General features: G+C 45.6%; 1 pseudogene; it reads right to left on the bottom strand.

Annotated features, from left to right (window-relative positions):
- Positions 1-8: 8 nt before the first annotated feature.
- On the bottom strand, positions 9-27,922 carry LOC135534954 (protein FAM135A-like; annotated as a pseudogene).

Genomic DNA, 27,922 nt, shown 5'->3' with positions numbered 1-27,922 from the left:
ATCCCCCTTCCAGCCATTAGTTGGATTCATAGACCCCTCCCCTCCTACTGAAAGAACTTCAGGCCTGCGACCAGGAAGAACTTCTCCAGAAAGATTTCCGAGTCGAGGACGGCGATGTGTGCTGCTCGGCCAATCAGGGAGTTGGCGGTGTTGGGCAGGGCATGGATGACATCGTAACGCACCAGGTTACAGTCTCTGTTCTGGAGCACCGGCAGCAACAGGTTCTCTATCATCTCTACATATACTGATCCTGGGAGAGGGGGAGTGAGAGAGGGGGAGTGAGAGAGAGGGAGTGAGAGAGGGGGAGTGGGAGAGGGGGAGTGAGAGAGGGGGAGTGAGAGAGGGGGAGTGAGAGAGGGGGAGTGAGAGAGAGGGAGTGAGAGAGGGGGAGTGGGAGAGGGGGAGTGAGAGAGGGGGAGTGAGAGAGGGGGGAGTGAGAGAGGGGAGTGAGAGAGAGGGGAGTGAGAGAGGGAGTGGGAGGGGGAGTGAGAGAGGGGGAGTGAGAGAGGGGTAGGGGAAGTGAGAAGATTAAAGAGAAAAAAGGGAGTGACAGAGAGCATAAGAAGAAGAATAAACTCCATTTAGAAGCGTGTGCATACATTTTACATCTGGGTGGCCCGGGAATCAAACCCACAATCCTGGTGTTGCAAGGGCCATGCTCTAACCAACTGAGCCATATATGACAACAATCAATCAAATGTATTCATGAAGCCATTTCAACATCAACAGTTGTCACAAAGTGCTTAACTGTAACCCGGCCTAGCAAAGCCCCAACAGCAAGCAGCAGCAAGAGGAACCAGGCTATTGGTCCAGTAGCTTGTCTACACTGTGAACAAATGTCCTGTAGGACACATGTTTGGGGCCTGCTCTGATAAATATGTAGGGCCCACCTGTTTGTTTGTCCTTCAGGGCTGTCTTACACATCTCTATCCTGGCTGAGTGATATGGGACGTAACGATCCTGCAGAGAGCCCACTAACACCACGTTCCTGAAGTGATGAAGACCTGCCACAATACATTGACACAGCACACCTGTTATTCATGTAACAATAGACAACAAGCTTCATTTAAATGCCCAGAAGAACAGATTGATACCAGGCGTTAACAATGTAACAAATTGCACTGAAAAAAACATCAACAACAAATGATCTTTACTCTGCTCAACTCACCAGATTTCTTGCTAAGCTTGTAGAGGAAGGTCTGTCTGGGATCAGAGTGGTCTCTGCAGGTCAGCTGGAGCAGGGAGCCAGACTTCTTCCACTTCTGCATGAACCACAGGCCTGGAAGGGAGGAAGGAGGAGGAACACAGGGGTTAAAGACTGACTAAATCAATCAGGGAGCGGGAGACAATGACTTGTTTCCTTGACTGAGCGTAGCACAGTGTCGTAGTTAAAGGGGAGTATACATTCAACATTTTCACAGTACACTTTCCTGGAATAGTATACATAAAAATAAAATAAAAATTGTAAGCTCGGAGCTTTTTAAATTGAATGTTGTATCCTGTGTTTTTAAAGATAAACTTCTCCTGAATGCAACTGCTGTGTCAGATTTCAAAAAAGCTTTACAGCGAAAGCACACCATGCAATAATCTGAGTACAGCGCTCAGCCACCAAAACAAGCCATATAGATATACGCCATGTTGTGGAGTCCACAAAAGTCTGAAATAGCGTTATACATATTCACTTACCTTTGATGATCTTCATCAGAATGCACTCCCAGGAATCCCAGTTCCACAATAAATGTTTGTTTTGTTCAATAAAGTTCATCTTTATGTCCAAATACCTCCTTTTTGTTCGCGCGTTTAGTTCACCAATCCAAATGCACAAGGCGCGGGCACTAAGTCCAGACGAAAAGTCCAAAAGGTTCCATTACAGTTCGTGGAAACATGTCAAACGATGTATAGAATCAATCTTTAGGATGTTTTTATCATAAATCTTCAATAATGTTTCAACCGGACAATTCCTTTGTCTTTAGAAAGGAAAGGGAACAGAGCTCGTGTTCACAGCAGCGCGCGATAAACAACTCATAGCTTTCAACTGAGCCACCTACTCTGACTGGTCTAATTTGCCCCCCTTTCACAATAGTAGCCTGAAACAACGTTCTAAAGACTGTTGACAACTAGTGAAAGCCTTAGGAAGTGCAATTGACCCAATTTACACTGTGTTTTCGATAGGGAATGAGTTGAAAAACTACAAACCTCAGATTTCCCACTTCCTGGTTGGATTTTTCTCAGGTTTTCACCTGCCATATGAGTTCTGTTATACTCACAGACATCATTCAAACAGTTTTAGAAACTATCCAAATCTACTAATAATATGCATATCTTAGCTTGTGGGCCTGAGTAGCAGGCAGTTTACTCTGGGCACGCTTTTCATCCGAATGTGAAAATACTGCCCCCTAGCCCGTAGAGGTTTGAAAGTATTGTCTATATGTCTCCTCTGCTTCCTCTTGCATGCATTGTAGCCTGCCTCAGCCTCACCACTGAGCGCCACATCACTGTCTGGCTCAGTAACCTACTCTCTGTAAACCACAGTTATTATAACTTAGTAGCCTATTTTTTTTCTCCTGCTGAGGTAGGATCTGTTTAAATGTTAGCTTGTTACATCATCTTTCTAACTGGCTAAGTACTACTAGCCAGAGCCCTTCATATTTTCTGCAATAGAAGTCTCTGCAGGCAGCTAGCCACCTGATTGACTGACAGTCACTTATAGATGGGCTATCAGTTGTCACACTCATTCTCAGAGTGGGTTTTTGCTTGTTTGGTGGATGTCTGTAGACGCTGCAGGAGTCAATGGGCGGTTTTAAAACTGCCTTTTGTACAGCATCTCACAAACACACTGCGAGCATGAACTAAATAAATCTAATGAGGTAGGATATTTGTCAGATTCTTCAAAATCCCAACTGGTGGCCAGTGGTCCGATTTTGTCCCATGGATGGTTTTATTTCCCCCCCTCCCAAGTTTTCTGAGCAAAAATAAATAAATACAAATTGTATGTTGAATTTTCATCGTTGGACATAAAAGATGCTAAGAACACCAGGAAATGTGTTCCCAAGTATTCCCACGCATCAAACACACATGATCTTATACAAATATAAGCAAGGTTTGAAATAGTTATGTTTTAGTCAAACATATATATTTGGGCTTCTTGCGGTCAATTTGAATATTATTTATAATTGTTCCGGCCTCCCCAACCATCCGCTCCAGAAAAGAAACAAATCGCTCCGCGGCTGAATCTAGGTGATGATCCCTGCTGTAGAGGGTATAGTGTAGAGAGACATACCTGTGTTGACCAGAGCAGAGCTGTTGTACAGGGTACCCAGGTGAGGTCCAGACAGAGAGAGGAAGGTGTGAAGTCTGCTCAGGTAACATTTAAACCTGGGCCTGGTCAGTACTGAACGAACTATCAGGTTCCCCAGGGAGTGGCCTACGAAGCTGAGAAACAGAGAATATAGATACAGGTCAGAGATCACGCAGGAGCGCAAATCAAACAAGGTAACAGTAAACATGTCGTCCCCCACGAATGACGCAGCCACCCTACAGCTTAGGCCAATCAGTGTAATTTTGTAAATGACGGATCTCTTTGGCAAGATACATCATTCACCCAAGTTTCCTCAGAATTGGGCCAGTGGTTTCTGAGATATCATGAGGGCCTAACATATTAAAGGACCGAGACAGATCCCCTCCCCGATTTCATGGTGGGGGACAATTAAATATGGCTGGATGTGGAGAGCACTGTTATACACCTGGGGGCATCTCAATAGTATTAAGCTGATTCAACTCTATGTCTTCTTTCCTCCATCTGCACTGATGGAAAAGGGGTGACTGACTGGACAGTGGGAAAGGGGTGACTGACTGGACAGTGGGAAAGGGGTGACTGACTGGACAGTGGGAAAGGGGTGACTGACTGGACAGTGGGAAAGCCATTTCATGGGTGCTAGAGATCCACTATGTTGCTTCTACCCATCCCATTATTACTTCTTTCCATCAGCGCAGATGAAGAAGAGGAGAGGGACACACTTCAGACTATAGCACCCATTGTAGGGGGACAATTAAAGAAGAGGAGACCGTGAGGTTGTAGACCTGACGAACCCATATGTACCTGATCTTAGAGACGGTGAGGTTGTAGACCTGAAGAACCCATATGTACCTGATCTTAGAGACGGTGAGGTTGTAGACCTGACAAACACATATGTACCTGATCTTAGAGACGGTGAGGTTGTAGACCTGAAGCACCCATATGTACCTGATCTTAGAGACAGTGAGGTTGTAGACCTGAAGAACCCATATGTACCTGATCTTAGAGACAGTGAGGTTGTAGACCTGAAGAACCCATGTGTACCTGATCTTAGAGACAGTGAGGTTGTAGACCTGAAGAACCCATATGTACCTGATCTTAGAGACAGTGAGGTTGTAGACCTGAAGAACCCATGTGTACCTGATCTTAGAGACAGTGAGGTTGTAGACCTGAAGAACCCATATGTACCTGATCTTAGAGACGGTGAGGTTGTAGACCTGAAGAACCCATATGTACCTGATCTTAGAGACAGTGAGGTTGTAGACCTGAAGAACCCATATGTACCTGATCTCAGAGACAGTGAGGTTGTAGACCTGAAGAACCCATATGTACCTCATCTTAGAGACAGTGAGGTTGTAGACCTGAAGAACCCATATGTACCTGATCTTAGAGACGGTGAGGTTGTAGACCTGACGAACCCATATGTACCTGATCTTAGAGACGGTGAGGTTGTAGACCTGAAGAACCCATATGTACCTGATCTTAGAGACGGTGAGGTTGTAGATCTGAAGAACCCATATGTACCTGATCTTAGAGACGGTGAGGTTGTAGACCTGACGAACCCATATGTACCTGATCTTAGAGACAGTGAGGTTGTAGACCTGAAGAACCCATATGTACCTGATCTTAGAGACGGTGAGGTTGTAGATCTGAATGTACTGAACTATTTCATCCAACAGCCGGTCTGTCATCTGTTCAAAGTCAGCAAACGTGTCATTCTGTGGGGAAAACAACAAAAAGTCAGACCTAAAGTTCTACAGACTGACAAGGACAAGGCATTGTTTACTGCACTTGCATAAGAGGATACAGACGAAACTGCACTCCCATGAGACGAAACTAGAAGAAATTAACCATCCATTGTTGATTGTCCTTCAAGTACGAATGTACTTGAAATACATAACGTCCCATAATAATGTGAAGTAAAGAGGCAGATGAGGTAGAGTCGGTTGGTTAGGTGTCACTCATTCTCCTAGTTATCCCATAATGAGGTAGTGTCGGTTGGTTCAGGTGTACCATAATGAGGTAGTGTCAGTTGGTTCAGGTATCCCATAATGAGGTAGTGTCGGTTGGTTCAGGTGTACCATAATGAGGTAGTGTTGGTTGGTTCAGATGTACCATAATGAGGTAGTGTCGGTTGGTTCAGGTATCCCATAATGAGGCAGTGTCGGTTGGTTCAGGTGTACCATAATGAGGTAGTGTCAGTTGGTTCAGGTGTACCATAATGAGGTAGTGTCAGTTGGTTCAGGTGTGCCATAATGAGGTAGTGTTAGTTGGTTCAGGTGTACCATAATGAGGCAGTGTCAGTTGGTTCAGGTGTACCATAATGAGGTAGTGTCAGTTGGTTCAGGTATCCCATAATGAGGCAGTGTCGGTTGGTTCAGGTGTGCCATAATGAGGTAGTGTTGGTTGGTTCAGGTGTGCCATAATGAGGTAGTGTCGGTTGGTTCAGGTATCCCATAATGAGGCAGTGTCGGTTGGTTCAGGTATCCCATAATGAGGTAGTGTCGGTTGGTTCAGGTGTACCATAATGAGGCAGTGTCGGTTGGTTCAGGTGTGCCATAATGAGGTAGTGTCGGTTGGTTCAGGTGTACCATAATGAGGTAGTGTCGGTTGGTTCAGGTGTACCATAATGAGGTAGTGTTGGTTGGTTCAGATGTACCATAATGAGGTAGTGTCGGTTGGTCCAGGTGTACCATAATGAGGTAGTGTCGGTTGGTTCAGGTGTACCATAATGAGGTAGTGTCGGTTGGTTCAGGTGTGCCATAATGAGGTAGTGTCAGTTGGTCCAGGTGTACCATAATGAGGTAGTGTCAGTTGGTTCAGGTGTACCATAATGAGGTAGTGTCAGTTGGTTCAGGTGTACCATAATGAGGTAGTGTCAGTTGGTTCAGGTGTGCCATAATGAGGTAGTGTCAGTTGGTTCAGGTGTACCATAATGAGGTAGTGTCGGTTGGTCCAGGTATCCCATAATGAGGTAGTGTCGGTTGGTTCAGGTGTACCATAATGAGGTAGTGTTGGTTGGTTCAGATGTACCATAATGACGTAGTGTCGGTTGGTCCAGGTGTGCCATAATGAGGTAGTGTCAGTTGGTTCAGGTGTACCATAATGAGGTAGTGTCGGTTGGTTCAGGTGTGGTACACTATGGTTAGTTACCTGGTTGCGTTCGGACATGAGGAAGTCTATCCTAGCTCCAGGTAGGCCCAGCTCCAGGTAGGTCTTCACCAGACGCAGGTCAGCACTGTTACCTGGAAGACACAGAATGAAGGAACACCCAAGATATTTCACATTAGACCTGGGTTCAAATACCGTTTTAACTCTTTCAAATACTATGAGTGATGCATTAACCTGTCTGGAACACCACTACTGGGGCTTTCCTATTGGTTCCTTTGCCAAATCAAGCTTGATCAAGCCAAGGTAAAGGTTTTGAAATGATTTCAATAGTATTTGAACCCAGATCGGTTTTCAATATATCGGACCACAACATGTCCTGTGCCAAAAGAACTGAAGCAGATAACAAGATGGGTTGATTATCTGACTAAATGGATAAAGTGGAGTTACCATCGAGGCCGTGGACACAGACGATGAGGTGGATGCCCTCGTCACAGTTGTCATCCTCCTCCAGGCTAAAGTAAGGGACACTGGAGGCCAGGTCTCCCACCTCACTGTACAGGAACCCTGGTAGTCTCAGCTGCTTCAACTCCTCTTTGGCCGCAACAAAACTACACCACGAGGATAAGGAAGACATTTTTATTATTTACCTGGCCAGTAATGTTGATTAATAATATAAGCTATTATGATAATCATAATAATACTACTACTGTACACTGAGCATATACACTGAGTTTACAAAACATTAAGAACACCTGCTCTTTCCATGACATAGACTGACCAGGTGAATCCAGGTGAAAGCTATGATCCCTTATTGATGTCACTTGTTAAATGCACTTCAATCAGTGTAGATGAAGGGGAGGAGACAGGTTAAATAAGGATTTTTAAGCCTTAAGACCATTGAGACATGGATTGTGTATGTGTGCCATTCAGAGGGTGAATGGGCAAGACAAAACATTGAAGTGCCTCTGAAAAGGGTATGGTAGTAGGTTCCAGGTGCACCGGTTTGTGTGAAGAACTGAAGACAAAAGGGGAGGGGGGGTGCAATGCAATATTAGGAGGATGTTCCTAATGTTTTGTACACTCAGTGTATATGCCATATAGCAAACGCTTTAATCCAAATGGACTTACAGTCATGCATGCATACATTCTACATATGGGTGGTCCCAACAGGAATCGAACCTACGACCCTTGGCGTTGCAAGCGCCATTATCTACAGACTGAGCCACAAAGAACCACATTAATGTGCAAATGGTGCATTGTCCCTGTCAAATCAACCTAATACAGTCAAGTTAACGGAGCAACATTTCCCTAGCTAAGGCTTAAGACATAACCATCAAAGGAGCAGAAACGAAATTATGGAACTGTGGACCGTAGGACATGAGGTGACTAGACTGTGGACCGTAGGACATGAGGTGACTAGATTGTGGACTGTAGGAAATGAGGTGACTAGACTGTGGACCGTAGGACATGAGGTGACTAGACTGTGGACCGTAGGACATGAGGTGACTAGACTGTGGACCGTAGGACATGAGATGACTAGACTGTGGACCGTAGGACATGAGGTGACTAGACTGTGGACCGTAGGACATGAGATGACTAGACTGTGGACCGTAGGACATGAGGTGACTAGACTGTGGACCGTAGGACATGAGGTGACTAGACTGTGGACCGTAGGACATGAGGTGACTAGACTGTGGACCGTGGGACATGAGGTGACTAGACTGTGGACCGTAGGACATGAGGTGACTAGACTGTGGACTGTAGGACATGAGATGACTAGACTGTGGACTCACGCTTTCATCTGTGGTGTGGGGGCGCTGTCATACCAGCGCAGGCTGTTGGAGGTGAGGGAGGTGGACGGGTTAGGGACTAGAAGTCTCCCCTGGGAAGAGCCCACTGAGCTGGGGGCCAGGGGGGAGCGGACAGGGGCACCATAGCCTGGGGGAATACCCCTGGGCTCCTGAACATGGTCCAGTCCCAACTGTTCAAACAACAGACTCCTTCCTACTGCCCCTCCAACTCCTTCATCCTCCTCCTCCTCGTCAACGACACCGTTCACGAACGCCAAGCCATCTCCTTCCTCGTAGAAGCCGTTCTCTATCATCTCGTTGTCCTCTTCCTCGTCTTCCTCTACAGGCGGCCCCGGCCCCGCTCCAGACAGTATCCCCAGGGTGATAGCTGACGTCTCTACAGGGCTGATCTCTGAGACGTCTGTGCTGGAGCGCGAGCCAAAGTAGTTTTCTACCAGTCCCTTCTTGACCAGGTCACTGCTGCTGGCGGTGGAGTTAGAGGAGGGGTAGGAGGCTGTCTGGGGCTCACTACGGGGGGCACCTGGACCCCCTACGGCCCCCTCAGAGGAACCTGTTAACAACCTGGGATCAGTGTTAAGTGTTGACTCAGAGGTTGAGGAAAAAGTCCTAGGAGGCAGATATTGAGATGCAGAACCCCCACTAGCAGTGGTGTTGAGGCCCAACCCAGCGTCGGGTGCGTTTGGCTGGGTACAGAGCAGCGTGTTGGGACAGATGCTGGTGGTTCTCCAGAGAACACCAGGCTCTGTTGCTCCTGTACCAGAACACTGGACTTCCTCATTCCCCCTGGGCCTGGTGGCCCTCGGCCTCCCTCCTCCTGCACTGCTGGAGCCCCTGGACACAGACGTACCCCCTCCCCCTCGTCATCCGAGGGCAGCGAGTTGATGGAGGTGAGGGAAGACTGGACGCCGCTGACCGCGCTGACTGTGCTCTCCGGGTTGAGGCCCTCTCCAGTCCCCATGCTGCCCTTATGGACAGAGGTGGGCTGGACGGGCCGGGGAGCAGGGCTGAGTAGGGGTCGTTCGGCCTGCTGGGGGCCCAACTCAGTCGCAGGGGCCCCAGCCAGCCCTACGGCCCCACCCTGGGTAGCCAGCTGGATAGCGAAGGAACTGGGCTCGCTCTCGATACCAGAGTCGGAGGCGGGAGGAGGCACTGGGGACAGCAGCACCTCCGTCTGGTGGCAGCCTGATACAATCACCTTTCACCTGCTGTAGAAGCACCAGGCCTGGCCTCTGACTAACCTCTGTCATTACCTCTCTACCCCCAGGCCTGTCAGACACCTCAGAACTCCAGTCTCTCATTGCAAGCTGTTTAGAGTCGGACATACACAGGTCTGTCTGGGTGATTTCTGGGATATCTCTTTTGGAGGTCCCATCCCCATCCGTCCGACAGGGCAGGAGAACTGTCACTGTGTCTCCTTGGTACGGGTCCTTGTCACTGGGTTGGACCTCGATGTGCCTGAGTCCAGTGGCAGTAGAACCAGGCGTGTAGTGATCGGGCAGCTGCTGGCTGCAGTGGTCAACGGCAGCATTTTTGTTAATTACTTGGTTATTATCTGTGGTGGCTAATCCGGCTACAGCTCCAGGACCAGCCTGGGCCGGCTTGTTCTGTGTGTCCAAGCTCACTAAGGCTGTGAAGTAGCCTTTCTGGCTAGCCACACCACTAGCTACTAGGACGTCATCCTCAAGGAGAGAGTCAAAATTAAGAACAGCATTTGCCTGTCCAGCGGCGGTGGTAGCACCAGGCTCAGGAAAATATTTGGAGATCCTAGTCCTTAGGTCAGTGTTGGAGTCTCCCCAGTCACCCCCAGCAAGGCATCCCTCTCCCCCTGCTCCCTCTCCTCCCTCTGCTGCTTCAGGCCAGCCTCTCCCTGTCCCTGGGTCTCTCTGTCACGGTCAGTTTCTCCATGTGTTAGCTGTGAAGGGTTAGCCGAGTTAGCGGCCTTCCCCAGGTTCTTATAAGCCACCAGAACCACAGAGTCCTTGGATCCCTGTCTGATGAGCTTCTTGGCGTTCTCCCTCTCAGTCTTGGCGTTCTTCTTCAGTTTCACCGACTTGCCTTTAATACAAAGAAAAAGCATGTGTTTTATATTTAAGGAGTTTTATCACAAACCCAACATGCTTCAGATGAACTGATAAAACATCATGGTTCCCACTCTATTCAAGGAAACATTGTCAAGGATTTGTCAGTGCCACATTTACCAAGACATATAGACTGGGACAGTACTCACTGGGGGCAGAGCACACAATAACTATCACCTGAACGTCTGGCGTACTGTAGTAACTATCATCTGAACGTCTGGCGTACTGTAGTAACTATCATCTGAACGTCTAGCGTAGTAACTATCACGTGAACGTCTAGCGTAGCAACTATCACCTGAACGTCTAGCGTAGTAACTATCACGTGAACGTCTAGCGTAGCAACTAACACCTGAACGTCTAGTGTACTGTAGTAACTATCACCTGAACGCCTAGCGTAGTAACTATCACCTGAACGTCTAGCGTAGTAACTATCACCTGAACGTCTAGCGTAGTAACTATCACCTGAACGTCTAGCGTAGTAACTATCACCTGAACGTCTAGCGTAGTAACTATCACCTGAACGTCTAGCGTAGTAACTATCACCTGAACAACTAGCGTAGCAACTATCACCTGAACAACTAGCGTAGCAACTATCACCTGAACAACTAGCGTAGCAACTATCACCTGAACAACTAGCGTAGCAACTATCACCTGAACAACTAGCGTAGCAACTATCACCTGAACATCTAGCGCAGTAACTATCATCTGAACATCTAGCGCAGTAACTATCACCTGAACAACTAGCGTAGTAACTATCACCTGAACAACTAGCGCAGTAACTATCACCTGAACGTCTAGCGTAGTAACTATCACGTGAACGTCTAGCGTAGCAACTAACACCTGAACGTCTAGTGTACTGTAGTAACTATCACCTGAACGCCTAGCGTAGTAACTATCACCTGAACGTCTAGCGTAGTAACTATCACCTGAACGTCTAGCGTAGTAACTATCACCTGAACGTCTAGCGTAGTAACTATCACCTGAACGTCTAGCATAGTAACTATCACCTGAACGTCTAGCGTAGTAACTATCACCTGAACAACTAGCGTAGCAACTATCACCTGAACAACTAGCGTAGCAACTATCACCTGAACAACTAGCGTAGCAACTATCACCTGAACAACTAGCGTAGCAACTATCACCTGAACAACTAGCGTAGCAACTATCACCTGAACATCTAGCGCAGTAACTATCATCTGAACATCTAGCGCAGTAACTATCACCTGAACAACTAGCATAGTAACTATCACCTGAACAACTAGCGCAGTAACTATCACCTGAACAACTAGCGTAGTAACTATCACCTGAACAACTAGCGCAGCAACTATCACCTGAACATCTAGCGCAGTAACTATCATCTGAACATCTAGCGTAGTAACTATCACCTGAACAACTAGCGCAGCAACTATCACCTGAACATCTAGCGCAGTAACTATCATCTGAACATCTAGCGTAGTAACTATCATCTGAACATCTAGCGTAGTAACTATCACCTGAACATCTAGCGCAGTAACTATCATCTGAACATCTAGCGCAGTAACTATCACCTGAACATCTAGCATAGTAACTATCACCTGAACAACTAGCGCAGTAACTATCACCTGAACAACTAGCGTAGCAACTATCACCTGAACATCTAGCGCAGTAACTATCATCTGAACATCTAGCGTAGTAATCATGATAGTAACTATTCCTATGAATAACAACAACACACCTTTGGACTTGGGCAGGTCTGGGCAGTCATCGGGCCAGGTAGTGTCCATCATGGTTGGGGGCCGAGGCTCCAGGATGGGGCTGGGGAAGGATGCTGCGGCAGCTGCAGTGGAAGAGGATGAGGCCTTAGAGTTACCGGAGGACGTGGAGCCACTCCGGGGGTTGTGTGTGCCCAGCCACGGCCCGTCCCGATCTGAAGCAGGGAAACCAGAGTACGGAGAAAATCTCAATCACATTTATCCACCAACTAGATTTACATATACACAGAATTACATTAGGTGAAATGGTGTTGCCATAGTAAACTGAATCAACAGACAGAAAAAATAGAGACGATACACAACAGACCAAATATATTCATAGAGAAAGACAAAGAAACACTTCCATGGTGCCACTTTCCAGTCTCACTTCAAATGTTCAAGGCACTTAAATGAACAAGTTACTGTGATTGTAGGAATGATATTTTAAAGTAAAAGCGTGAATGTGATTTTCCCTGATTAATCACAAATTCCTGCTTTTATGACATAACCCTCTATACATATATCATAACCTAGCCCGAAAACAATATTTACTTTCCTGACTTTTCTAAATTGAAGTGATCACATCCCTGCTTTAAATAGCTGTCTCTCTAACGGTCTGTCATGTTACTCATAGAAATATAGAAACAGAATCTATTTCATTCTATTTCTATTGCGTCGCTGACCTTCCGTGATAGAGTCCAGGTATCTGTCCTCGAAGATGATTGGCAGGGAGCTGACGTCCCCGTCCAGGTCGGCACATGCAACAGGAAGTGGTGGTAGAGACAGGAAGTAGGAGGAACTCTTGATGGCTGTGGTCATCTGCTGGTGGCTGTGAGCACTGACGTGAGGAGGGAAAAATAAAACAGTACAAATCTTCATTTTCTGTTATTGTGAATTGGTGGTTAATTAATCATAAACACACAGAGACACACGACACACACACACACAGGACACACACACACACAGGACACACACACACACACACACACAGGACACACACACACACACAGGACACACACACACACACAGGACACACACACAGGACACACACACGTTAGTAATTTGTCTTACTGTAGTTCCTGATAGGCCAGTGCCGTTTGTCTCGGGTGTTCCAGACAAAAGAAGGCCTCTGCAAATCTCCGCACCTGAAATAAGGAGAGCAAGAGACCAGAATGAGAACACATGATCAGAGTGAGGTGCTCCACAGTCAGCAGGGTCAGTGAGGTGCTCCACGGTCAGCAGGGTCAGTGAGGTGCTCCACAGTCAGCAGGGTTAGTGAGGTGCATTACAGTCAGCAGGGTTAGTGAGGTGCACCACGGTCAGCAGGGTTAGTGAGGTGCATTACAGTCAGCAGGGTTAGTGAGGTGCACCACGGTCAGCAGGGTTAGTGAGGTGCATTACAGTCAGCAGGGTTAGTGAGGTGCTCCACGGTCAGCAGGGTTAGTGAGGTGCACCACGGTCAGCAGGGTTAGTGAGGTGCTCCACGGTCAGCAGGGTTAGTGAGGTGCTCCACGGTCAGCAGGGTTAGTGAGGTGCTCCAGGGTCAGCAGGGTTAGTGAGGTGCTCCAGGGTCAGCAGGGTTAGTGAGGTGCTCCAGGGTCAGCAGGGTTAGTGAGGTGCTCCAGGGTCAGCAGGGTTAATGAGGTGCTCCACGGTCAGCAGGGTTAGTGAGGTGCTCCACGGTCAGCAGGGTTAGTGAGGTGCTCCACGGTCAGCAGGGTTAGTGAGGTGCTCCAGGGTCAGCAGGGTTAATGAGGTGCTCCACGGTCAGCAGGGTTAGTGAGGTGCTCCACGGTCAGCAGGGTTAGTGAGGTGCTCCACGGTCAGCAGGGTTAGTGAGGTGCTCCACGGTCAGCAGGGTTAGTGAGGTGCTCCAGGGTCAGCAGGGTTAGTGAGGTGCACCATGGTCAGCAGGGTTAGTGAGGTGCTCCACGGTCAGCAGGGTTAGTGAGGTGCTCCACGGTCAGCAGGGTTAGTGAGGTGCTCCACGGTCAGCAGGGTTAGTGAGGTGCTCCACGGTCAGCAGGGTTAGTGAGGTGCTCCACGGTCAGTGAGGTGCTCCGCGGTCAGCAGGGTTAGTGAGGTGCTCCACGGTCAGCAGGGTTAGTGAGGTGCTCCACGGTCAGCAGGGTTAGTGAGGTGCACCACGGTCAGCAGGGTTAGTGAGGTGCTCCACGGTCAGCAGGGTTAGTGAGGTGCACCATGGTCAGCAGGGTTAGTGAGGTGCACCATGGTCAGCAGGGTTAGTGAGGTGCACCATGGTCAGCAGGGTTAGTGAGGTGCACCATGGTCAGCAGGGTTAGTGAGGTGCACCATGGTCAGCAGGGTTAGTGAGGTGCTCGGTGCTGCTAATCTACTCACTCTGAGTGTGTGATGCTCCACAGCCAGCAGGGCAGCAACATTCTCCTGCAGTGAGACCACCTCCAGGAACTGACCCCACAGGGCCATGAGGAGGGAACACAGCTGGGCCAGGTTCATATTGACCAGCTCTGCCAGCTCGTCCGGGCTCTCCGCTCTCTGCTGTTTGAGAGAGGGGGACATGGATTAGCCCAGTATAGACACCAGGGGGCGCCACAAAGACAAGCTAAATCACAAACACAGGCCCTGTTCCAATTCTTCCATGTTTCCTTGAGGTCAGCACATCTCTATTTGATTTCAAATCCAATCATACTCAATGAAGAACTTTGTCCAGGAGTTTAAGTCCAGGACTTTAAGCTGGGTCAGGGAGACCTGCCATAGTGCTGGAAGTGATTAGTCCACTAAGTAGACCTATCGACTTGACTATGAAAAGGGCTCAGACAGTGAGCTGATGGCAGAAACTAATATCGTACCTTGACTTGATCACAGAGCTCAGTGAGACGGTTCTCAACGTCTAGTTCCTCTGGAGAACAAAACAAAGAGCATTAAAAGAGGTCCTTTTTGTTGTCAATTCCAGAATCATATAAAGATATGTCAAGTCTGACAGACAGGCTGGAAAATCAACGGTATCATTAGACATAAGAGCCAATCAGATGGATGAAGACAAGAAGAGAGCCAGAGAGAGAGAGAGAGCGAGAGACCTGGCCCCCAGAGATATGACTGTGACAGAAAAGGACTAGAAGGAGAAGAGAGCCAGAGAGAGCCAGAGAGAGAGAGACCTGGCCCCCAGAGATATGACTGTGACAGAAAAGGACTAGAAGGAGAAGGCCCACCTGTGGGGAGAAGGAAGTGTGTGAATAAATGACTGACAGAGGACTATGACAGGCACTGACCTCTAGGAGTTATAGTGACTGAAAGACTGAGGCATTGAAGCACACAGAAAGATTACCAGGTGTGTGGGGAAAAAAAGAAAGGAACCAAGAGGAGAAAGCAAAGAAACCAAACGGGAAAAGAAAAGATATGAAGAAGCAGGTTGAACTGAGTGTAGAGGGAAGGGACGGAGGGTAGGGTTCAGGTAGGGGGGACATACCTATAAAGACGTGCCTTTGGTCTGGAGGGAAGGGTCTTCTGAGTACTCGCTCATAAAGGACTTGCATGCTGGGCTTGGCTAGTAGGAGTGGCACATATATAAGGGCATGTTTAACCTTGCTGTTGTTGTTACTATGCCCTCTAAAGTTAGAATGGATTAATAAGTACTTGATCATGTTCAGGATTAAACATTTTTTTTGTGACTGTGACTAACAGTCTGAAGCACCAGACCACAGCTAGTTGTAGGGAGGAGAGTTGATGTTGTGACTGTGACTAACAGTCTGAAGCACCAGACCACAGCTAGTTGTAGGGAGGAGAGTTGATGTTGTGACTGTGACTAACAGTCTGAAGCACCAGACCACAGCTAGTTGTAGGGAGGAGAGTTGATGTTGTGACTGTGACTAACAGTCTGAAGCACCAGACCACAGCTAGTTGTAGGGAGGAGAGTTGATGTTGTGACTGTGACTAACAGTCTGAAGCACCAGACCACAGCTAGTTGTAGGGAGGAGAGTTGATGTTGTGACTGTGACTAACAGTCTGAAGCACCAGACCACAGCTAGTTGTAGGGAGGAGAGTTGATGTTGTGACTGTGACTAACAGTCTGAAGCACCAGACCACAGCTAGTTGTAGGGAGGAGAGTTGATGTTGTGACTGTGACTAACAGTCTGAAGCACCAGACCACAGCTAGTTGTAGGGAGGAGAGTTGATGTTGTGACTAACAGTCTGAAGCACCAGACCACAGCTAGTTGTAGGGAGGAGAGTTGATGTTGTGACTGTGACTAACAGTCTGAAGCACCAGACCACAGCTAGTTGTAGGGAGGAGAGTTGATGTTGTGACTAACAGTCTGAAGCACCAGACCACAGCTAGTTGTAGGGAGGAGAGTTGATGTTGTGACTGTGACTAACAGTCTGAAGCACCAGACCACAGCTAGTTGTAGGGAGGAGAGTTGATGTTGTGACTGTGACTAACAGTCTGTGAAGCACCAGACCACAGCTAGTTGTAGGGAGGAGAGTTGATGTTGTGACTAACAGTCTGAAGCACCAGACCACAGCTAGTTGTAGGGAGGAGAGTTGATGTTGTGACTGTGACTAACAGTCTGAAGCACCAGACCACAGCTAGTTGTAGGGAGGAGAGTTGATGTTGTGACTAACAGTCTGAAGCACCAGACCACAGCTAGTTGTAGGGAGGAGAGTTGATGTTGTGACTCTAAAGGTGAGCAAGTCAACTACTACCATCAACTTCCTTCTAGAACGGCTGAAAGGAATTATTTTTGTAGGAAGCAGGGAGCAAATGATGACATGCAAATACTATGATAAACAACACAGCCAGTTGATGAAGACAAATGTACAATACATCACTCATTCTAGATACAGACATTGGAAAAAGCAAGAGAGAGAAGAGCACAACATTAAACAAGAGCGTTCTAACAGTAAAGTCTGGCAGCAGGCTGGAGGTGTGTGTTTCTGGTTCATGTTGGGGTGTAATGGGGTGTAATACATAGCTGAATGTCCTGTAATTTTTCCACTGGGTATCAGGGCTCTCTAAAACTAATTCTTCAACTCAAACCCTGCAGTCAAATCAAGCTGCAGGTCCAGTGTTGTAATGTCAAGGCCAAAACTGAGGTAATAAATGGACTATGGAGGAATGACCCAGTCTGTCAGCGCCACAGATCCATTACATCTGTGGAGCATCAACATCCTGGAGATTCTTTCCATTTCAGTTGACACTGTTTTTCTCCATGCAGCCACCTGGCAATGTGATGGGTGTGTGACTGACTGTTTCTAGTGTTACCATGGTGTAGTGTAGGTCTACCTAGCTCCATGCGGTGTGAGGAGGGCAGGTCCTTGCTGACGGAGGTGAAGTAACCAAACAGGCCCTGGTAGGCCAGCAGTAGGCTGGCACAGAGACTGTGGTGAAGACTAAATGCATGCTGCAGACATTGGTCTGACACCAGGAATGTTCTGCCCTGAAGGGAGGGAGACACACAGGGTGTTAATAACAGGTCATAAATAACAGGTCATAACAGGCTATAACAAGTCACAGATGTTGTGACACACACACAGTCAAGACAAGGTCACAGTGAAGAGAATGGATTCCTCATTGCACTCCTTTATGGTTTACTAAGTAATGGCTGCTTCCTTAACTTCAAATCGATTGTTTACCTTTTATTCTATTGATACTATTATGCTGCTTTGTCTATGCCAAGATCTTTCTAACGGGCCAAGATCTTTCTAACGGGCCAAGATCTTTCTAACGGGCCAAGATCTTTCATACACGCCAAGATCTTTCTAATGGGCCAAGATCTTTCTAATGGGCAAAGATCTTTCTAAAGGGCATCCATTTTCTCCAAGCCACAGAAGCGCACTAGGCTAGGTAACTTTCATATCTGGTGAAATCTCCAAATACAGTGCCTTGCGAAAGTATTCGCCCCCCTTGAACTTTGCGACCTTTTGCCACATTTCAGGCTTCAAACATAAAGATATAAAACTGTATTTTTTTGTGAAGAATCAACAACAAGTGGGACACAATCATGAAGTGGAACGACATTTATTGGATATTTCAAACTTTTTTAACAAATCAAAAACTGAAAAATTGGGCGTGCAAAATTATTTAGCCCCCTTAAGTTAATACTTTGTAGCACCACCTTTTGCTGCAATTACAGCTGTAAGTCGCTTGGGGTATGTCTCTATCAGTTTTGCACATCGAGAAACTGAAATTTTTTCCCATTCCTCCTTGCAAAACAGCTCGAGCTCAGTGAGGTTGGATGGAGAGCATTTGTGAACAGCAGTTTTCAGTTCTTTCCACAGATTCTCGATTGGATTCAGGTCTGGACTTTGACTTGGCCATTCTATCCCTTCCATTTACTGCCTGCAATTAATATGAATCATATAACCTTATCCCTTCCATTTACTGCCTGCAATTAATATGAATCATATAACCTTATCCCTTCCATTTACTGCCTGTAATTAATATGAATCATATAACCTTATCCCTTCCATTTACTGCCTGTAATTAATATGAATCATATAACCTTATCCCTTCCATTTACAGCCTGTAATTAATATGAATCATATAACCTTATCCCTTCCATTTACAGCCTGTAATGAATATGAATCATATAACCTTATCCCTTCCATTTACTGCCTGTAATTAATATGAATCATATAACCTTATCCCTTCCATTTACTGCCTGTAATTAATATGAATCATATAACCTTATCCCTTCCATTTACAGCCTGTAATTAATATGAATCATATAACCTTATCCCTTCCATTTACTGCCTGGAATGAATATGAATCATATAACCTTATCCCTTCCATTTACTGCCTGTAATGAATATGAATCATATAGCCTTATCCCTTCCATTTACTGCCTGTAATTAATATGAATCATATAACCTTATCCCTTCCATTTACTGCCTGTAATTAATATGAATCATATAACCTTATCCCTTCCATTTACAGCCTGTAATGAATATGAATCATATAACCTTATCCCTTCCATTTACTGCCTGTAATGAATATGAATCATATAACCTTATCCCTTCCATTTACAGCGTGTAATTAAAATGAATCATATAACCTTATCCCTTCCATTTACTGCCTGTAATGAATATGAATCATATAACCTTATCCCTTCCATTCACTGCCTGTAATTAATATGAATCATATAACCTTATCCCTTCCATTTACTGCCTGCAATTAATATGATGTGAAATAACCTGTATGGTACCACTGACTGGATAGCCATTACTAAGGAGGATGGCAGTTATAAAACTAGGAGAAGAGGTCGATGGATTTCACTGCTTTCTGAGCTGTGGCTGGTTTGTGTGTGTGTGTGTGTGTGTGTTCTGAGCTGCCCCATTAGGTCTGGCTGCATGTATCTTAGAGTGACAATGGGACTGAGCATTGTCTCTAGCATTCCACTTCAGTGAGCATGTTGCATTCAGGCATCAACCCAATCTGTGTGTGTGTGGGGGGGGGGGGGGCTAGCTATTAGCTCTCCTTCTCCATGTCGGTGTTATTACAAACCAGTTACTCTAATACAACATCTCTCCCTAATGGCTTCTAGTAGAGCTCCTTCTTCCCCATCTCATCGGTCAATAACCTCTCCTACCACGACTTGTTTTCCTTCTGCCCTGGACCTTACAGTCTTTATAAAGTACAGCTTGTCCCTGTCAGCAGAACACTCATTCTTATAGAAGTCATGACTAGCAGCAGAACACTCGTTCTTATAGAAGTCATTACTAGCAGCAGAACACTCATTCTTATAGAAGTCATTACTAGCAGCAGAACACTCGTTCTTATAGAAGTCATTACTAGCAGCAGAACACTCATTCTTATAGAAGTCATTACTAGCAGCAGAACACTCGTTCTTATAGAAGTCATTACTAGCAGCAGAACACTCGTTCTTATAGAAGTCATTACTAGCAGCTTGTCCCTGGCAGCAGAACACTCATTCTTATAGAAGTCATTACTAGCAGCTTGTCCCTGGTAGCAGAACACTCATTCTTATAGAAGTCATGACTAGCAGCTTGTCCCTGGCAGCAGAACACTCGTTCTTATAGTATTCATTACTAGCAGCAGAACACTCAGTCTTATAGAAGTCATTACTAGCAGCTTGTCCCTGTCAGCAGAACACTCATTCTTATAGAAGTCATGACTAGCAGCAGAACAGTCAGTCTTATAGAAGTCATTACTAGCAGCTTGTCCCTGGCAGCAGAACACTCATTCTTATAGAAGTCATGACTAGCAGCAGAACAGTCAGTCTTATAGAAGTCATTACTAGCAGCAGAAAACGCATTCCTATAGAAGTCATTACTAGCAGCTTGTCCATGGCAGCAGAACACTCATTCTTACAGAAGTCATGACTAGCAGCAGAACAGTCAGTCTTATAGAAGTCATTACTAGCAGCAGAAAACGCATTCTTATAGAAGTCATTACTAGCAGCTTGTCCCTGGCAGCAGAACACTCATTCTTATAGAAGTCATTACTAGCAGCTTGTCCCTGGTAGCAGAACACTCATTCTTATAGAAGTCATTACTAGCAGCTTGTCCCTGTCAGCAGAACACTCATTCCTATAGAAGTCATTACTAGCAGCAGAACACACATTCTTATAGAAGTCATTACTAGCAGCTTGTCCCTGGCAGCAGAACACTCATTCTTACAGAAGTCATGACTAGCAGCAGAACAGTCAGTCTTACAGAAGTCATTACTAGCAGCAGAACACTCGTTCTTATAGAAGTCATTACTAGCAGCAGAACACTCTGTCCTATCGAAGTCATTACTAGCAGCAGAACACTCGTTCTTATAGAAGTCATTACTAGCAGCAAAACACTCGTTCCTATAGAAGTCATTACTAGCAGCAGAACACTCATTCTTATAGAAGTCATTACTAGCAGCAGAACACTCGTTCCTATAGACGTCATTACTAGCAGCAGAACACTCGTTCCTATAGAAGTCATACTAGTAGCAGAATAAGGGTCACAAAATACAGATAACTTTCGGACATCACGGTTGGAAGATTCCCGGAATTATGAGGGGAATAAGTATGAAATCTGTGAATCCTCCAACAGGATTTCTGGATGAAGGTGTACTAGATGGGTCGGTTATTTGGTTGATATGCTGTTGGTCGATTTCTTTAGATCTAGATATATTGTCATGGCACACGAGACAGCTGTCTGATTCCTGCCTGTCTCAGTGGACTAATCCGTTGCGGAGGCAGCGGGGATGGCACAGTCCATCACTAAGACAGGCTTCAGTTGAGAGGGTGTTTGCTTTGGTACCTCAAGCAATTTGATAGAATGGAGAAAATAAGTGAAATTGCATTGGTTTTCCATAAATGTCTAGAGAGTATAAGAGTATTCCTTAGGCCTACAATGCAGTATGTGTGAAGATAATGCTTTGGGTATCATTTAAAATGTTGGCGTTAAGAAGGTAAGTGTGGCTTAGATGCACAAGACTCATCTCTCTTCAGAATGCGTCTTCTCCGGCCAATTCATTGTTTCATATTAACTGTGTGAATGGTTTGCCCTTCGATTGTTAAATTCTATCAATTCACCATGACACACAACACCAGTAGTACCTTTCATTCTCATCTATCTATGTTTGTTTTGTTCCGGTCATGGATTCAACATATTCTAATTTGGCCTACAGTCAGGGAAGAAGAAGAGCTACGAGAAGCCATTAGTGAGAGATGACTGATTTATCTGGAGGTTGAGGACTAATTGGTTTGTAATTACCATTCTCCATGTCAGAGTGAACACGTTGTTTTGCAGAGCTCACAACCTATGCTACACTCGTGAGAGACACGTTTTGGTTTATTTCATTCCATTTAAGAGTTTGGTCCATTTATTAATTGTATTATGTTTGGAGCGCTCCTGTTAATATTGTTCAAGGACGTGCACATGATTGTCCATAGAAGTAGACCTAGGCTACCTGGCCTGTTTGCAAATGTAGAAATGTGCCTATTTGGGGAAGTCTGATAGTATCTGTGATTGTCTTAATTCACCACCACTAATGAGCTGTGGAGCTTCTCAAAGTGTTTATTTCTTTACCTCAAACAGCAGGTGAACAAAGTATATTTTTACATCCATTGAGAATGACAATAGTTCCTCAATGTATTTGAAAAATCTTTCCAGCTTTCTCCCATCGATAAAAGGGAAACATGTCATGGTCTGATCCCGTGGAAACGTCATAGCAGGAGCGGGAGGAGGGGGGTCAGGAAAATGTATTTTTCTTTTGGTTATGTTGATCTCTGGCTCCGTCTTGAGTAATTTGTGTGTCTTAATTATTCAATCACAGTGCCCTTAAAGCATCAGACAAGCTCAGTACATATAGTTGATTTTATAGGGTGTGTATGGAAAAATACATGTTTTAGAACAGACAACTCAGACGAGAAACATTTTTTTTAGAGGAAGACAGCCCTGAGGCCTAATCTATACTTACATCAGCAGACAGCTGTTTGATATAGCTGGTTCCAAACACCACATTCTCCAGGGCCGGGATGACAGAGTCTTTACTCTGCTGGGGGGCGGTGCGATTCAGCCATGTACTCTTCACTAGCCGGGGGAAACTACAACAGACAACAGCCATTAAGGAATCAGGCCTTACTGGTCAACACCTTTCAGTTAAACTGCACTGAAGACAAAGTCTGAACTAGAGGCTGGATAAATATAGTGTAGATTTACATCTTAGTCATTTAGCAGACGCTCTTATCCAGAGAGACTTATGCTTATTTATGAATGTGATGATATATCCAAGTCAGTCCGAAGTCACACCCTATTCCCTATACAGTGGTGGGTGTGTGTTACCTGATGAGGGGTTGGTGCAGGGCAACCAGGGATGCGTGGACGGCCATAGAGACGACAGACAGGTGGAAGTAGTCGAACATGATATTGATGTGTTGGTGGATGCCTCGGTTCAGGCTAAAGTGCAAGCGGAGAGAACGACTGCTGATGTTCTGCAGGGAGCTGAGCTCCTCGGGCCTAGTGGGAAAGAGCGTATCTGCTGGAGAAACTCAAATCATACAATAGAAAAATGTATTCATATAGATGCATAAAGAATATAAAAAACTGTGTGCAATGTTTCCATCTAAAGTATTGGAAAATATTTGACTTGAAATGCACTGCTGCACACTACCTTGGTATAAACAGACGTGTTTAAAAAGTGCCGGCAGACGGGTTTATTAAGGACACCATAGCAGAGATTCAAAAACACAATCTTTATCTAAAAATAGACAGATCTGGGTTAAAATACTACTTGAAGAATTTAAAAAAAACTTTATCTGGGGTTGAATGAGCTTGTCTGGTGTATTAGTTGCAAACCTGCAACCCCCATCCATCTGGCTTTCTGGGCAGGCTAAAGAAAACACTAAAAGTACAGTATCTAAGACTTCAAATGGTGTTTGAACACAGGTTTGCTAACAGCATGAGAAGCACAGTGTTCGGCCATGATGAAACGTACGAGAAGTCTCCATCTGTGAAGTATAACTCCAGAGAGAGCTGGAAGTCCATGTCATTGAGTGATTCTTCTACCTGAAGAGGTACAGAAACAGACAGGGGGAACAATCATTTCAGAGGGGGAAAAGAAACTGAGTGAGTGATCGTGAAAGTGAGCCTATTTCCCCATCGACAGAGGAACTGATTTCCATCATGACAACAACCCAAGAGCACCTTTCACTAGCGTACTATGTAGTATGAAGCAATGTGCAGTACTGGGCATGCATTCTTAGTAGTACGTACTAGAGGTTGACCGATTATAATTTTTCAACGCCGATACCGATTATTAGAGGACCAAAAAAGCCGATACCGATTAAATCGGCCGATTTAAAATATATATAAATGTAATAATGACAATTACAACAATACTGAATTAATACTTATTTTAACTTAATATAATACATCAATAAAATAAATTTAGCCTCAAGTAAATAATGAAACATGTTCAATTTGGTTTAAATAATGCAAAAACAAAGTGTTGGAGAAGAAAGTAAAAGTGCAATATGTGCCATGTAAGAAAGCTAACGTTTCAGTTCCTTGCTCAGAACATGAGAACATATGAAAGCTGGTGGTTCCTTTTAACATAGTCTTCAATATTCCCAGGTAAGAAGTTTCAAGGTTGTAGTTATTATAGGACTATTTCCCTCTATACCATTTGTATTTCATTAACCTTTGACTATTGGCTGTTCTTATAGTCACTTTAGTATTGCCAGTGAAACAGTATAGCTTCCGTCCCTCTCCTCGCTCCTCCCTGGGCTCGAACCAGCAACAAAACGACAACAGCCACCACATCGAAGCAGCGTTACCCATGCAGAGCAAGGGAAACAACCACCCCAAGGCTCAGAGCGAAGGAAGTTTGAAACGTTATTAGCGCGCGCTAACTAGCCAGCCATTTCACTTCAGTTACATCAACCTCATCTCGGGAGTTGATAGGTTTGAAGTCATAAACAGCGCAATGCTTGATGCACAACGATGAGCTGCTGGCAAAACGCACGAAAGTGCTGTTTGAATGAATGTTTACACGCCTGCTTCTGCCTACCACCGCTCAGTCAGATACTTAGATACTTGTATGCTTGTATGCTCAGTCAGATTATATGCAACACAGGACACGCTAGATAATATCTAGTAATATCATCAACCATGTGTAGTTAACTAGTGATTATGATTGATTGTTTTTTTATAAGATACATTTAATGCTAGCTAGCAACTTACCTTGGCTTACTGCATTTGCGTAACAGGCAGTCTACTTGTGGAGTGCAACGAGAGAGAGGCAGGTCGTTATTGCGTTGGACTAGTTAACTGTAAGGATTGGATCCCCCGAGATGACAAGGTGAAAATCTGTCTTTCTGCCACTGAACGAGGCAGTTAACCCACCGTTCCTAGGCCGTCATTGAAAATAAGAATGTGTTCTTAACGGACTTGCCAAGTTAAATAAAGACTTTTTAAAAATAAAAATAAAAAAATAAATTCTGCAAATCGGCGCCCAAAAATACCGATTTCCAATTGTTATGAAAACTTGAAATCGGCCCCAATTAATCGGCCATTCCGATTAATCGGCCATTCCGATTAATCGGTCGACCTCTAGTAAGTACTACGTAGTATGAAGCAATGTGCAGTACTGGCCATGCATTCTTAGTAGTACATTAGTATGAATGGATAGAAATCAGAGGAAACCCTTCAGAGTGGAAAACCATACCATGTCTCTCCTCCTATATCCATACCATCATACCGTGTCTCTCCTCCTATATCCATACCGTCATACCACGTCCCTCTTCCTATATTCATACCACGTCTCTCCTCCTATATCCATACCGTCATACCACGTCTCTCCTCCTATATCCATACCGTCATACCACGTCTCTCCTCCTATATCCATACCGTCATACCACGTCTCTCCTCCTATATCCATACCACGTCTCTCCTCCTATATCCATACCGTCATACCACGTCTCTCCTCCTATATCCATACCGTCATACAGTGTCTCTCCTCCTATATCCATACCGTCATACAGTGTCTCTCTTCCTATATCCATACCACGTCTCTCTTCCTATATCCATACCGTCATACCACGTCTCTCTTCCTATAGCCATACCGTCATACCACGTCTCTCTTCCTATAGCCATACCACGGCTCTCCTCCTATATCCATACCGTCATACCACGTCTCTCCTCCTATATCCATACCGTCATACAGTGTCTCTCCTCCTATATCCATACCGTCATACAGTGTCTCTCCTCCTATATCCATACCACGTCTCTCCTCCTATATCCATACCGTCATACCACGTCTCTCCTCCTATATCCATACCACGTCTCTCCTCCTATATCCATACCGTCATACCACGTCTCTCCTCCTATATCCATACCGTCATACCACGTCTCTCCTCCTATATCCATACCGTCATACCACGTCTCTCCTCCTATATCCATACCACGTCTCTCCTCCTATATCCATACCGTCATACCACGTCTCTCCTCCTATATCCATACCGTCATACAGTGTCTCTCCTCCTATATCCATACCGTCATACAGTGTCTCTCTTCCTATATCCATACCACGTCTCTCTTCCTATATCCATACCGTCATACCACGTCTCTCTTCCTATAGCCATACCGTCATACCACGTCTCTCTTCCTATAGCCATACCACGGCTCTCCCCCTATATCCATACCGTCATACCACGTCTCTCTTCCTATAGCCATACCGTCATACCACGTCTCTCTTCCTATAGCCATACCACGTCTCTCTTCCTATAGCCATACCACGTCTCTCTTCCTATAGCCATACCACGTCTCTTCCTATAGCCATACCGTCATACCACGTCTCTCTTCCTGTATCCATACCGTCATACCACGTCTCTCTTCCTGTAGCCATACCGTCATACCACGTCTCTCTTCCTATAGCCATACCGTCATACCACGTCTCTCTTCCTATAGCCATACCGTCATACCACGTCTCTCTTCCTGTATCCATACCGTCATACCACGTCTCTTCCTGTAGCCATACCGTCATACCACGTCTCTCTTCCTATAGCCATACCGTCATACCACGTCTCTCTTCCTATAGCCATACCGTCATACCACGTCTCTCTTCCTATAGCCATACCGTCATACCACGTCTCTCTTCCTATAGCCATACCGTCATACCACATCTCTCTTCCTATAGCCATACCGTCATACCACGTCTCTCTTCCTATATCCATACCGTCATACCACGTCTCTCCTCCTATATCCATACCGTCATACCACGACTCTCTTCCTATATCCATACTATCATAACAGGTATTTATTTTATAACATGCTATTGTGAACAATATCCATGTGAGATATTAGGCTAAATTGTCTACATTAAAGCTAAATAAATCTAGGCTAAATAGCCTGCATCTAACTGGCCAATCATATGGATCACTGCAGCGCAGCTCAAGCTCACTCAGTATGAAGCAATGTATTGGGCATTGTAAGTAGTATGCTACTGTGGACATTTGAACACAGGCTAGCCAGAGCCTCAGTGAAAGTCAGCCTATTGTCCTCTATAGCAGAACTGATTCTAACCAGCACAACGACAACTTGGTCATTGGTCACGGTCTTAGCCTACAGTCTTGCTTCCTCGTCTTAGCCTACAGTCTTGCTTCCTCGTCTTAGCCTACAGTCTAGCTTCCTCAGCTTAGCCTACAGTCTAGCTTCCTCAGCTTAGCCTACAGTCTAGCTTCCTCAGCTTAGCCTACAGTCTAGCTTCCTCAGCTTAGCCTACAGTCTAGCTTCCTCAGCTTAGCCTACAGTCTAGCTTCCTCAGCTTAGCCTACAGTCTAGCTTCCTCAGCTTAGCCTACAGTCTAGCTTCCTCAGCTTAGCCTACAGTCTAGCTTCCTCAGCTTAGCCTACAGTCTAGCTTCCTCAGCTTAGCCTACAGTCTAGCTTCCTCAGCTTAGCCTACAGTCTAGCTTCCTCAGTTTAGCCTACAGTCTAGCTTCCTCAGTTTAGCCTACAGTCTAGCTTCCTGAGTTTAGCCTACAGTCTAGCTTCCTCATTAGCCTACAGTCTAGCTTCCTCAGCTTAGCCTACAGTCTAGCTTCTCAGCTTAGCCTACAGTCTAGCTTCCTCAGCTTAGCTTACAGTCTAGCTTCCTCAGCTTAGCCTACAGTCTAGCTTCCATGTCCTAGCCTACAGTCTAGCTTCCTCAGCTTAGCCTACAGTCTAGCTTCCTCGTCCGAGCCTACAGTCTAGCTTCCTCAGCTTAGCCTACAGTCTAGCTTCCTCGTCCTAGCCTACAGTCTAGCTTCCTCGTCTTAGCCTACAATCTAGCTTCATTACCTTCTTCTCATCCAGCAGCATCATGATTTTGAACACCAGCACATCATTGACAACCACCTCCTCGTTCTTATAGAGGATCTGGAAGGTCTTGCTGCAGACACGTCTCGACCACAGCTGAGTGGAAGGCCAGATCCAGAAC

The sequence above is a fragment of the Oncorhynchus masou genome, unplaced genomic scaffold, assembly GCF_036934945.1.
Source record: "Oncorhynchus masou masou isolate Uvic2021 unplaced genomic scaffold, UVic_Omas_1.1 unplaced_scaffold_4228, whole genome shotgun sequence".
NCBI lineage: Eukaryota > Metazoa > Chordata > Actinopteri > Salmoniformes > Salmonidae > Oncorhynchus > Oncorhynchus masou.
Note: the sequence above shows the minus strand (reverse complement) of the source record. Positions and strands in the feature narration are given on the sequence as shown.